Source organism: Hyperolius riggenbachi, chromosome 5 (assembly GCF_040937935.1).
Source record: "Hyperolius riggenbachi isolate aHypRig1 chromosome 5, aHypRig1.pri, whole genome shotgun sequence".
In the NCBI taxonomy this organism is placed as follows: domain Eukaryota; kingdom Metazoa; phylum Chordata; class Amphibia; order Anura; family Hyperoliidae; genus Hyperolius; species Hyperolius riggenbachi.
This window is the reverse complement of record NC_090650.1, coordinates 390,729,385-390,743,096: the sequence shown is the minus strand read 5'-3', so window position 1 is coordinate 390,743,096 and position 13,712 is coordinate 390,729,385. Positions and strand designations below refer to the sequence as shown.

Below are 13,712 nucleotides of genomic sequence, written 5' to 3'. Positions count from 1 at the left end.
TTTGCTTTAAAGGATACATGAGTAAAATGAAAGTAGTGAAACTTCTTCCTGCCCCCAGAAGTTTATCTGCTCCAGCGGTGCAGTTTGAGCTTACAGAGGACGGCAGCCTGGAGGACAATGAAACTGCACGGTTAGAATAGATGGACTTCTAGGGGCTGGAAGAAGTCTCAGGTAAGTAAAACTTTGCTACTTTCGTTTAAAGGACAACTGAAGTTAAAAGGTGTGTGGAGGTGGCCATATTTCTTTCTTTTAAGCACTACCCATTGCCTGGCTGTCCCGTTGATCCTCTGCCTCTAATACATTTATCTATAGACCCTGAACAAGCACGCAGCAGATCAGGTGTTTCTGACATTGTCAGATCTGACATGATTAGTTGCATGCTTGTTTCTGGTGGTGTTCTGGCACTGCTGCAGCTAAATAGACTAGCGGGGCTGCCAGGCAACTGGTATTGTTTAAAAGGAAATGTATATGGCAGCCTCCATATACCTCTCACTTCAGTTGTCCTTCAACTCGTGTTTCCTATAAGTAGAAAATTGCTGGCAGAGAAGTGTGTTATTCCCCCACAATGCAGATCTGACCCAGCCCACCTCCTTCCACTGCTGGGAGAGACTAGCGTTGTGGCTAGCACTGCAGTACTTCCCTGCCTAAAGGATACCCGAAGTGATATGTGACATGAGATAGACATGTGTATGTACAGTGCCTAGCACACAAACAACTACCGGTATGCTGTGTTCCTTTTTTTTTATCGCTTTGCCTGAAAGAGTTAAATATCATGTTTGTAAGTGGCTGACTCAGACAGGAAGTGACTACAGTGTGACCCTCACTGATAAGAATTTCCCTTTTTACCTCTTTCTTGCTCTCATAAGCCATTTTCTGCTAGGAAAGTGTTTTATAGTTGGAATTTCTTATCATTGAGGGTAAGTGAGTCAGCCACTTACATACCTGATATTTAACTCTTTCAGACAGAGAAAGAAAAAAAGGAACATAGCATAGTTATGTGTGCTAGGCACTGTACATGCCTATCTATCATGTCACATCTCACTTCTGGTATCCTTTAAAGCGGATCCAGGATGAAAAACTAACACTGACAAGTAACTTGTCTAGATATCTTATCTAAAGTTTAGATAGTTTACACAGCAAATTTAGCTGCACACAGCTTCAACAGTATATGATTATTTTTTCCTGTGATACAATGAGGGCAGCCATGTTCTGCTTGTCACACACAGGCAAGCTGATCTGCATCTCCACCCCTCAGTCTGTGAAAACTTCACTCTCCTCTCTGCCTCTGAAATCGCTGGCTAGTAACACCTCCCCCTCCTCCTGCCCAGACTGAGCTCCCATAAGCCCCTTGCTGCATGGGTCTCAAAGTGCTAAGGCACTGGAGAAGCTGTGGGTGAGGTTTTAGTTTATAGGAAGTTAGAGAATTAAAACTAAAAAAAGTATGGCTTGAGGAATGCCCTATAAACTACAGGATCTTCTCAAAAAATTAGCATATTGTGATAAAGTTCATTATTTTCTGTAATGTACTGATAAACATTAGACTTTCATATATTTTAGATTCAAATACACACAACTGAAGTAGTTCAAGCCTTTTATTGTTTTAATATTGATGATTTTGGCATACAGCTCATGAAAACCCCAAATTCCTATCTAAAAAAATTAGCATATTTCATCCGACCAATAAAAGAAGTGTTTTTAAAACAAAAAAAGTCAACCTTCAAATAATTATGTTCAGTAATGCACTCAATACTTGGTTGGGAATCCTTTTGCAGAAATGACTGCTTCAATGCAGCGTGGCATGGAGGCAATCAGCCTGTGGCACTGCTCAGGTGTTATGGAGGCCCAGGATGCTTCGATAGCGGCCTTAAGCTCATCCAGAGTGTTGGGTCTTGCATCTCTCAACTTTCTCTTCACAATATCCCACAGATTCTCTATGGGGTTCAGGTCAGGACAGTTGGCAGGCCATTTGAGCACAGTAATACCATGGTCAGTAAACCATTTACCAGTGGTTTTGGCACTGTGAGCAGGTGCCAGGTCGTGCTGAAAAATTAAATCTTCATCTCCATAAAGCTTTTCAGCAGATGGAAGCATGAACCCACTTTTAAACCAGAAACAGCGGCAGAAGCGCCTGACCTGGGCTACAGAGAAGCGGCACTGGACAGTTGCTCAGTGGTCCAAAGTACTTTTTTCGGATGAAAGCAACTTTTACATGTCATTTGGAAATCAAGGTGCCAGAGTCTGGAGGAAGACTGGGGAGAGGGAAATGCCAAAATGCCTGAAGTCCAGTGTCAAGTACCCACAGTCAGTGATGGTCTGGGGTGCCATATCAACTGCTGGTGTTGGTCCTCTGTGTTTTTATCAAGGGCAGGGTCAATGCAGCTAACTATCAGGAGATTTTGGAGCACGTCATGCTTCCATCTGCTGAAAAGCTTTATGGAGATGAAGATTTCATTTTTCAGCACGACCTGGCACCTGCTCACAGTGCCAAAACCACTGGCAAATGGTTTTCTGACCATGGTATTACTGTGCTCAATTGGCCTGCCAACTCTCCTGACCTGAACCCCATAGAGAATCTGTGGGATATTGTGAAGAGAAAGTTGAGACGCAAGACCCAACACTCTGGATGAGCTTAAGGCCGCTATCGAAGCATCCTGGGCCTCCATAGCACCTGAGCAGTGCCACAGGTTGATTGCCTTCATGCCACGCCGCATTGAAGCAGTCATTTCGGCAAAAGGATTCCCAACCAAGTATTGAGTGCATAACTGAACATAATAATTTAAAGGTTGACTTTTTTGTTTTAAAAACACTTTTCTTTTATTGGTCGGATGAAATATGCTAATTTTTTGAGATAGGAATTTTGGGTTTTCATGAGCTGTATGCCAAAATCATCAATATTAAAACCATAAAAGGCTTGAACTACTTCAGTTGTGTGTATTTGAATGTAAAATATATGAAAGTCTAATGTTTATCAGTACATTACAGAAAATAATGAACTTTATCACAATATGCTAATTTTTTTTAGAAGATCCTGTATATGAAAGGAAAACCATTATGCAATGAGTAAAAGTTTATCTCAGATCCACTTTAACATGTTAAAAGTATTTATATAGTGCTGTCTTCCACGGCGCTTTACAGGGTATATCGTCTTGTCACTAACTGGCTCTCAGAGGGGCCCGCAATCTTAATTACTACCAAATACATATGTCTATTGTAGTCTAAAGGGGCCCATACACCTAACGATTTTCCCGCCGATATACATTCGATTCTATCAGTGATCGGATCGGCTGTGAAATCGCCGCGCACACTGCTCGAATGCCTGACGACCGACGCAATACAGCGGGTATACATTACCTGTTTTGTCCGGCGCGAGTCTTCGCTCTGGTCTGGTCTCCGTCATGCTTTACTTCTTCCTGCCCCGTAGGAAGTTTAAACAGTAGAGGGCACTCTACTGTTTAAACTTCCTGCCGGGCAGGAAGAAGTGAAGCATGCCGGAGACCAGAGCGGAAAAGAAGACAGCAGAGACCTGGGGAGTCGCGCTGGCGGAGCAGGTAATCCCGGGGGGCGGGCGGCGGCGGCAGCACCACCACCACAGATTGTGAATGGTTTCAGGCTGAAATCGGTTCACAAGCTGTTCGCAGTAAGGCAGCCATACGATCCCTCTCTGATCAGATTCGATCAGAGAGGGATCTATCTGTTGGTCGAATCTGATGGCAAATCGACCAGTGTATGGCCACCTTAAGGCCAATTTAGGGGGAAGCCAATTAACTTGCCACTAAAGCTACAAGAGGGGTGGGAGGGCTGGAAGGAAGCCCCTGGTAAGCAAAATAGAACGTGTTCCCCGTCTCAGGTTTACTTTAAAAGCTGAATGCTTGATTGCATCTTTCTGCTTTTACTGTTTTTAATCTGTCATTTCGTGTTTCATCTAACAATTGTTCGTTTCAATTTTTTTTTTTTTTTATGTTTAGGGATTTCCTTCATTGTACTGACTGTTCTTGGGTGGTTTATTGGAAAAGGGGACTCTAGAAACCACGTTTTTATGCTGTTTCCTCAAAAGAATTCATACAGAGACCTCTAAATGTACAGTTATTTACTAATTTGTAAATCTCAAGCCGGCAACCCTCAAATTTTTACAGTTGTAATTATATTGATTTGATGTCCATAATGTGTATAATTTGTTCAATAAAAGTAGTACTTTGATTTTACTCTGGTCTTTTCATTGTGAAATGTGTGGATGGGTTGAATGGTGTAATGGGATCTGCAGGCTGTGGTGGATGGAGGAGAGATGATGTGATATCCTCCTGGAAAATAAGCATTTCGGGCTGGTGCACACCGAGCTGCTTTTTCAGCGTTTTCAGATCCGCTTGCGGCTGCGGATCCGCTTGGTCAATGTATCTCAGTGGGGTGGTGCATACCAGAGCGGGAGGCGTTTTGCAGAAACGAATCCTCCCGGGGTGAGGCATTTTTTTGGATTGTGGATGTGTTTCTGCCTCAATGTTAAGTATAGGAAAAACGCAAACCGCTCCTGAAAAACGCCAGTTCAGAGCGGTTTTGCAGGCGTTTTTGTTACAGTAGCTGTTCAGTAACAGCTTTTACTGTAACAATACATGAAATCTACTACACCAAAAACGCTTCACAAAACCGCAAAATGCTAGCTGAAACGCTACAGAAAAAGAAAAAGCGTTTCAAAATCTGCTAGCATTTTGCGGATCTGCTAGTGGTTTTTGGTGTGCACCAGGCCTTCTTCAGGATGTTAAATACAAGTATCTACTCCCTGGTGTCTAGTGGCTCCCCTATACAGTTCCCTGGTGTGTAGTGGTTTTCACTTCATCCCTTTATACCGTTCCCTGGTGTCTAGTGGCCCTGTTCCCTGCTCTATAGAGTTCCCTAATGTCTAATACCTCCTTCCTCCCCTGTACAGTTCCTAGGTGTATAGTGGTTCTTACTTCATCCCCCATACCGATCCCTGGTGTCTAGTGTGTCGTCTTCCCTCCTGTATACAGTTCCCTAGTATCTAATGCCTCCTTTCTCCCCTATACAGTTTCCTTGTGTATAGTGGTCCTCACTTTATCTCCTATACAGTTCCTTTGTGTCTACTGGCCTACTCCCCTATACCGTTCACTGTTGTCTAGTGGCCCCTCTCACCTATACAGTTCCCTAGTGTCTAATGCCTCCTCCCTCCCCTATACAGTTCCCTGGTGTTTAGTGCTTCCCTCATGATCTAGGGATTCACCCCCAATATTGCTTTTCTTGTGGTCTAGATTGGGTCAAACCTAATGCAGTGTTCTCCCTAGGCTATTTTAGCCGGGTGCTCCACCCGACTAGTTTTGGTGAGCACCCGGCTGTCATTGGCTCACCTCCTCCTATGCTGTAAGCAGAATTGCACACACAAGCACCGGCCCTGCACTCTCTCATCTCGCCCCACCCGGCTACTTTTTCATACCACCCAGCTGGGAAAAATTTCTGGGGAGAACACTGCTAATGGAAAGTGGGAAACTACTTGATCGCCAAATTTGATGGCTCTGTGGGCCAGATTTGTCCTGCGGACCAGAGTTTAGCTACCCATACACTACGTCTATTACCCATCTATATACATCAGATTCGATTAGTGTGATCGACTCTGCTGTGAAATCGATAATGCAAATGTTGACTGACCAATTTCCATCCAAAATCGATCAAGTCTGTCTTGGCAGAAAATTTTGCTTGATTGCGGCTGGGTTGGGAGCTTTTTGTTGATTTGATGACCGATGCAGCATAGCAGCAGCAATACATAACCTATCCGCTGTAATGGGCAGCCATTAGATCCCTTTGATCAGAGAGGATCCATCTGGTCAATTGCCACCAGATCGACCAACAGTGTATGGCTGCCTTTTGCGGTGTATGCTCCAGACCGAAAGATCTAGCTTGAAAGGGGGCAGTTGGGTGTCCAGTGGACAATCTACTGGCCTCCTCTAGTCTAAAATGTGCACCCTACTCCAGGGGCCGTGAAGAGTGTTGGCAAGAGAGCGTGCTCGCACCTGTCTGCCGGTGAGCTTCTCCCTGTGTCGTCTCTCCATACCCGCTCGTGCGCCTACTCCCCGTGGTGTGTATGTTACGTGACTGTACATCCCCCAATGTAACAGCACAGGCGGAGCACATTTTACATGGGGCCCAGCGGTTGGCCCTGGAAGGTGAAATCTAATAAAAATATATCTTATCGTGGTGTGTGGCCGTAATAGATTCCTCCCAGATTTCAATCAGAGTGATCGTCTTGTTGGTCGAATCTAGTGGCCATCTCCCAGTGTATGGAAACCTTTAACAATGGCTAGTATCTCTGTAGCTGTGAAGCTTCCTACACGCACACGCTGAGGCAGATAACCAGGCGTGTGTACAGAGGCTCAAAACCCACAAGCAATACACCTGGTGGATCAACTCTCTCCCAGTGACGGCCAATCCCATTGTGCATGCCGCTCGATGCCACGCCCACATAGTGACCGAGTGCGTCGACAGCTGCTCAGCTGAGTTGCCTTTTAGCAGCCCAGCCTAGGGAATGTCTCCCATGGGCATTGGGTCCTGACAGCCGACATCCTTTGAAGGTGTATAAGCACCTTTTTTTTAAAAAACGGATCCATGATGAAAAACTAACTTTAACAAGTAACTTGTCTTCAAAGTTTAGATAGTTTACACAGCAAATCTAGCTGCAAACAGCTTCAACAGTTTATGATTTTGTATTCCTGTAATACAATGAGGGCAGCCATGTTCTGTTTGTCACAGGCTGAGGGCTGGAGATGCTATCAGCTTGCCTGTGTATAAATTCAGTCCCCTCTCCTCGCCTCTGAAATCAATGGCTAGTAACCTCCTCCTGCCCAGACTGAGCTCCCATAAGCCCTTGCTACAGTGCCAAGGCACAAAAGGAGCTGTGGGCGAGGCTTGTTTAGTTTATAGGGAATTAGAGTATTAAAACAAAGCATTTGGCTTGAGAAATGTCCTATAAAGTATATGAAAGGAACACAATTATGCAATGAGTAAGTTTATCTCGGATCCACTTTAACCACGCAGTTGGTTTTACGAACGGTAAGGGTATGTAGTGTATCTACATTATTCAGATGGTGTGTTTAGAAAATCTGGCTATATTGGGGTTTTTGAGTTAACAATTCTGCAGGTTTCAAAATATGAAGGACAGAACAGAAGCTTTTTAAATGTATCATTTACAAATGTTATGTCCTATCCATTTAGACTACATTAAAGTTCCCTCTAAAGACTTTGGTAAGCCTCATGCATACACTTGTCTGATCATTGCTGAAGGGAGTGGTCGGGCCGTCTTGGCAAATTCACCTAGCTTGTCTTCATTCAGCTGTGTTTAAATGTACACAAGTTGATATATAGTATTTCCTGTTCCTATGTCAGATGTGGCCAGTGACATCCTGCACCTGGCAGAACTAGTTCCTTTCATTTCAGTCATACTGCTGATAAGCAAAAAGGAGCGTGCCCAGTCCAGGCTGCTGTTCATACAGACTTATCAGGCCTTTCTTATCTCGGCAGCAGATGCTGTTCTATGAACGCAGTTGTGAGTTTGTTCCAGGCAATACTGCCCAAAATGAATGTTCTGCAGTTCTATCCATATCCAGGGCTGTGGAGTCTGAGCAATTTTTGGGTACCTGGAGTTGGTCGTTTCATACAAATGAGTCAGATGATTTTTGTACCCCCTTAAAGCCTTGTAAGGGCTGTGGAGTCAGTTGAGGAGTCGGAGAAATTTTGGGTACCTAGAGTTGATAGTTTCATAACCTGAGGAGTCAGAATTTGAATCAAATGATTTTTTTTGTAATGACTCCACAGCCCTGGTCCTCTGTGGTGTTGGCCAGACTACAATCTGCAGATCTAGTACACACGATACAATTTTCCCATCAGAAATTTTACAACATGTCCAATCTGCTTCCAATTGAGAAAGGGATTGATTTTTTTTCTTTACTGATCTTAAAAGGAACCTGAACTGAGTAACATTATTTAAAATAAACACATGATGTACCTGTAAATGAATATTACATACTTACCTCGCGGTCAGTTCCTCTCGGAAGCTCACCATTTTCTTCTTGCAGTGATTCCCTTCCCGTTCTGACAAGATTTTGTCAGAATTGAACTATACCGGTTGCTGTCAGTTATATATCAGCTGCTGTCAGTTACAACTGAATGTGCAAGGTAATGTCCATGTTTCCCTATGGCTCTAGTGGGCGATATAACAGTTTAACAGTGTGCTGACCAGGAAGCTGTTATGGGGTAATGACCATTTTGAAAATGGAAGACAGAGAATTCCATCGATCACAGTAGAGAAAGAGGATGCAGGAGAGGAGAAAGAAATTGATGAGCAGACTACATGGGAGGTAAGTATGACCTGTGTATGTTTATTTGCAGTTCAGGTTCTCTTTAAAGGGAACGATAATGGAGAGGGATATGGATGTTTCCTTTTAAACAATACCAGTTGCTTGGAAGTCCTGCTGATCTCTTTGGCTGCAATAGTGGCTGAATCACACACCTGAAACAAGCATGCAGCAGAGCACCTGATCTGCATGCTTGAGGGGCAGAAACGTATTAGAGACACAAGATCAGCAGGAGGGTCAAACAACTGGTATTTTAAAAGGTAAAATCAATATCCTCTGTTAGGTTCCCTTTAAAAGCAATCCCTTTCTCAATTGGAAGCAGACCGGACATGTTAAATTGTTGAGGGACTTAAAATTTCCTGTCAGTCTGATGTAAAAATTGCATTGTGTGTAGCAGGTGCTTTGGGTCCGCCAGGAGAAAAGCGCAATATAAATGTTTTGTCTTCTCTTGTCTAAAGAGGCTGCTACACAAAAAGCTATTTTCGCTTCAGATCCTACTTCTGAATAAGAAAAAAATGTACAGCCTACCGATTACCAGTGACCAATCCCAATTTCAAAAAATGTTCTCTTTCTTGATCGGACATTCTGGAAAGTACTGATTGATTAGGACATCTGTGTGTATGCCCTTTCAATCGATATCCAAATGGCAAAATGAGAAAATCGCATATGCCTGTACACTAGCTCTCTTCTACATGTGATCGATGTCCGATCTGAATAACCTTTAAATCATATTCAAGCAAATGGTCAGAAGTGAAAATTGTGTAATGTGTATCAGGCTTCTATTATTATTTAGTGTTTATATAGTGCCAACATCTTCCACAGCACTGTACAGAGTATATAGTCCTGTCACTTAACTGTCCCTCAGAGGAGCTCACAATCTAATCCCTACCATAGTCACATGTCTGTATTGTGTAATGTATGTATTGTAGTCTAGCGCAAATTTATTCATTTTTTAGCTGAATAAATTTGCATATAAAATTTGCACGATCCTGCTTCAACTTGGAATTATTTGCAACTTCCTGACGATAATGATTATCTCTATTCAACCCACGTATAGACGATGATTACCACAACAGCACCAATAAAGTGCTAAGGCAATGATTGGGGGCGGGTCCTTGGTGCGGTCACAACCTCTGCATGCACTATTGTGTACAGCAAGACCCCTGTCATACCTCCAACACCAACCTCAGCCCACACTTACACCGCTTTCCTCCGCAGTAACAGGAACATTAGCATTTCTTCTGGACATATCTCCATTATTTGCACGCTATGATATATTGCAATATTTTTTATGCAATGTCCGTCTTTATTGCAGTCCTGCCAGAGCCTGTTTCGAGCACACATAAATCCCAATCAACGGAAGACGGTATCGCAAAGACTTCCTGCAGCATTATTCTCTGCAGGGAACCGGAGACCGATCAATATATATGGCTTGCCAGCTCTTTACAAACCATTGCTGACTGATAGATTCTGTTGTGCCTGGGGCTTTTATTATCTGCATTCATTTATAGCTCTGAGGAAAAAGGACAAGAGTACCCAAGTGACAGCCAACGCTCCAAAGGTCAGTGATGACATCACTAAGGCTATTTCCGTAGACATTAAACATTGCTAAACAAAGCTGAGGCATTTCTTCTGATCAAATGATTTTTAATAACAAAGACCGGTCCACAAATAACTTCCTCTACGGGGGAAAAAAAGTAAACTATGGGTAGAGGGGTAACTATAGGCTGACCAAGGGTCCTCTTTTGCCTGGACAGGTCCACTTTTTCAGACCTGTCTGGGCCATCCTCCCGGGTTTTTGAAATGTCCGGGGCTGGGGTTCACCACATTTCCCCCTCACCCCCGGGGCCTGACTCCAATCCCCCCCTCCCTCACCTCGGGGGACCCCCCCTCCTATTATGAGCGGCGGGAGAGCAGCATATACAGCAGGCTCCGGCGGGGTAATCAGACGCTAGATGTCCAGCTGCCTCCCGGGCTACGCTGTCTCCTCTGTATGCTGCTCGCATTGCTTCCTGGTTTATTGCAAGCAGCATACAGAGGAGACACCGTAGCCCAGGAGGCAGCTGGACATCTAGTGCCTGATTACCCCGCCGGAGCCTGTTGTATATGCCGCTCATAAAAGGACTGAGGCGGGGATCCCTAGGTGAGGCAAGGAGGATAGGAGTCAGACCCCTACCCCACTAAACTACCCGTCTACCTACCCTCCCATCCGGCTACCTAACTGCCTACCCTCCCACCCTGCTACCTAACTGCCCACCCTCCCACCTGGCTACCTAACTGAAAGCTACCTAACTGCCTACCCTGCCACCCAACTACCTAACTGCCACCCAGCTACCTATCTGCCTACCCTGCCACCCAGCTACCTATCTGCCTACCCTGCTACCTAACTGCCTACCCCTGTCTACCTATCTGCCTACCCTACCACCCAGCTACCTAACTGCCTACCCTGCCACCCAGCTACCTATCTGCCTACCCTGCTACCTATCTGCCTACCCTCCCACCCGTCTAACTATCTGCCTACCCTGCCACCCGGCTACCTAACTGCCTACCCGACTACCTATCTGCCTACCCTGCCACCCGGCTACCTATCTACCTACCCTCCCACCCGTCTGCCTACACTGCCACCCAGCTACTTAACTGCCCACCTGGCTACCTATCTGCCTACCCTCCCACCTGTCTACCTAACTGCCCACCCGGCTACCTATCTGCCTACTCTTCCACCCAGCTACCTAACTGCCTACCCAGTGCAGTGCCTGCACCGCAAATAGCGTGCCAGCTTGCTCAACCACTTTCCCTCAAGGTAATTAATGTTAGCCCACTATAGACCTGGCTACATATACTGCATTTTGTGGGGAAATCTGGCGACAAGCTGATTGCATTTTGTGGGGAAATCTGGCGACAATCTGATAGCATTTGTGGGGAAATGTGCTGCCAATAAGATTGCATTTGTGGGGAAATGTGCTGCCAATCCCATTGCATTTGTAGGGAAATGTGCTGCCAATCTCATACCATTTGTGGGGAAATCTGCTGCCAATCTCATAGCATTTGTGGGGAAATCTGCTGCCAATCTCGATGCATTTGTGGGGAAATCTGCTGCCAATCTCATTGCATTTGTGGGGAAATCTGCTGCCAATCTCATTGCATTTGTCGAGAAATATGCCGCCAATCTTAATCCATTTGTGGGGAAATATGCTGCCAATCTCATTGCATTTGTAGAGAAATATGCTGTCAATCTGATTCCATTTGTGGGGAAATCTGTTGTCAATCTCATTGCATTTTGTGGGGATATCCTCTGCGAATCTGATTGCATTTTGTGGTCGGCCGGCCCTCCACCATGTGGTCTGGAAAAAAAAGGCCCTCCATGCCCGTGAAGTTGGACAGCACACAGCTAAGATCTTGTATATTTGGCCCCACCCATGACCACGCACACATGCTGTTGTGATTGTTCCCTTTTCTGGAAATCAAACTATGGTCACCCTAGGTAACTATTGGGTGGAAAAGTCTCCTAAGCAAAGCTGCTTCTAGTCATAGACTGTGGGGATGAAGGGGGAAGGGGGGGGGGTGAGAGTGATATGCCATGCACTGTTATACAGTTACCTCTGGGGGAGGGGCCATGGTGCATGCACTGTTATTGGGGGTGGGGAGTCATGGTGCATGCACTGTTATGGGTGGGTAGAATCATGGTGCATGCACTGTTATACTGCTATGGGAGGGGGTGTGATGGTGCATGCACTGTTATTGGGGGTGGGGGGAGTCATGATGCATGCACTGTTATCCATTGAATGTATATGATACAGTATATCTATGCCCCTGCAGACTACATCTTAGCTCCGGGTGTCGATATACATATCTCCGCCGCAATCGCTGCTGCGCGCGCTCCTGCTCGCTCGCGTCACCGCCCGGAAATCAGTGAATGGGAAAGCGGTTCCACGTTACATGTCCATGCTTCACTTCCTGTAAGCGTACATAGTACATTTACAGGATACAATAAAGGAGCACTATGGCGAAAAATTGTAAAGTGTAAAATATGTGCAAACATATACAAATAAGAAGTACGTTTTTCCCAGAGTAAAATGAACCATAAATTACTTTTCTCCTATGTTGCTGTCACAGTATGTAGTAGAAATGCGACAGAAGTGACAGGTTTTGAACTAGTCCATCTCTTCATAGGGGATTCTCAGCAAGGCTTTTATTCTTTATAAAGATATTCCCTAAAAAGGATTTAAACAATGATGCTGACCAGCTTCCCTGCTCGCTACACAGTTTTTTGGCAGTTGGACAGAGCAACTGCCATTCACGAAGTGCTTTTGAAAATAAATAAATCTCTGAGAATCCCTCCGTGAAGAGATGGACTAGTCCAAAACCTGTCGGTTATATCAGATTTTTACTACCTACTATAAGTGACAGCAACATAGGAGAAAAGTAATTTATGGCTCATTTTACTCTGGAAAAATGTACTATTTTTTAAATTATGGGCTTGTAAATAGTGATGGACGCAAAACTGAAAAAATTCACCTTTATTTCCAAATAAAATATTGGCGCTATACATTGTGATAGGGACATAGTTTAAATAGCGTAAAAGCTGGGACAAATGGGCAAATAAAATATGTGGGTTTTAATTATGGTAGCATGTATTATTTAAAAACTATAATGGACAAAAACTGAGAAATTGTGAATTTTTTCTTATTTCCGTTAAAATACATTTTGAATAAAATAATTCTTAGCATAATGTACCACCCAAAGAAAGCTTAATTGGTGGCAAAAATAACAAGGTATAGATCATCTTGTTGTGTTGAGTAGTGATAAAGTTATTGGAGAATGAATGGAAGGAGCACTGAAAGGTGAAAATTGCTCTGGTGCTCAAGGGGAAAAACCCCTCAGTGGTGAAATGGTTAAGGGGGGGGGGGGAAGAGTCATGGTGCATGCACTGTTATGGGGGGGGGATCATGTTGGCCACACTTGTCATATGGTTTCCCAGCTGTGGGGTTTCCACAGAGGAAGGGGTAAAGGCCTGTACCCACTATGTGTTTTTTACGACGACCAGAGCAACTATACAAATGACATTTGGCAACACACGGCGGATCTGATTTTTAAAGAGAAACTCCAACCAAGAATTGAACTTTTTCCCAATCAGTAGCTGATACCCCATTTTACATGAGAAAGACAATGATTTTCACAAACAGACCATCAGGGGGCGCTGTGTGACTGATTTTGTGCTAAAACCCCTCCCACAAGAGGCTCTGAAGACCGCGGTACTGCTGGCAAACTGCTACAATGTAACAATGTTCAGAGACAGGAAATAGCTGTTATTAGCTGTCTAACAGACAGAGCAGCTAGAAACAGCTAAATAACCTGCCCACA

At 44.4% G+C, this 13,712-nt stretch overlaps 1 protein-coding gene across 1 annotated transcript in view; it reads left to right on the top strand.

Moving 5' to 3' along the window:
• The window catches only part of ZNF706 (zinc finger protein 706), a 38,401-nt gene extending 34,199 nt beyond the window's left edge, over positions 1-4,202 (top strand). The window contains exon 4 of the mRNA XM_068234902.1: positions 3,966-4,202. The gene's annotated coding sequence lies outside the window, so the exon portion shown is untranslated. The remainder of the gene's footprint in view (positions 1-3,965) is intronic.
• Positions 4,203-13,712: the final 9,510 nt, after the last annotated feature.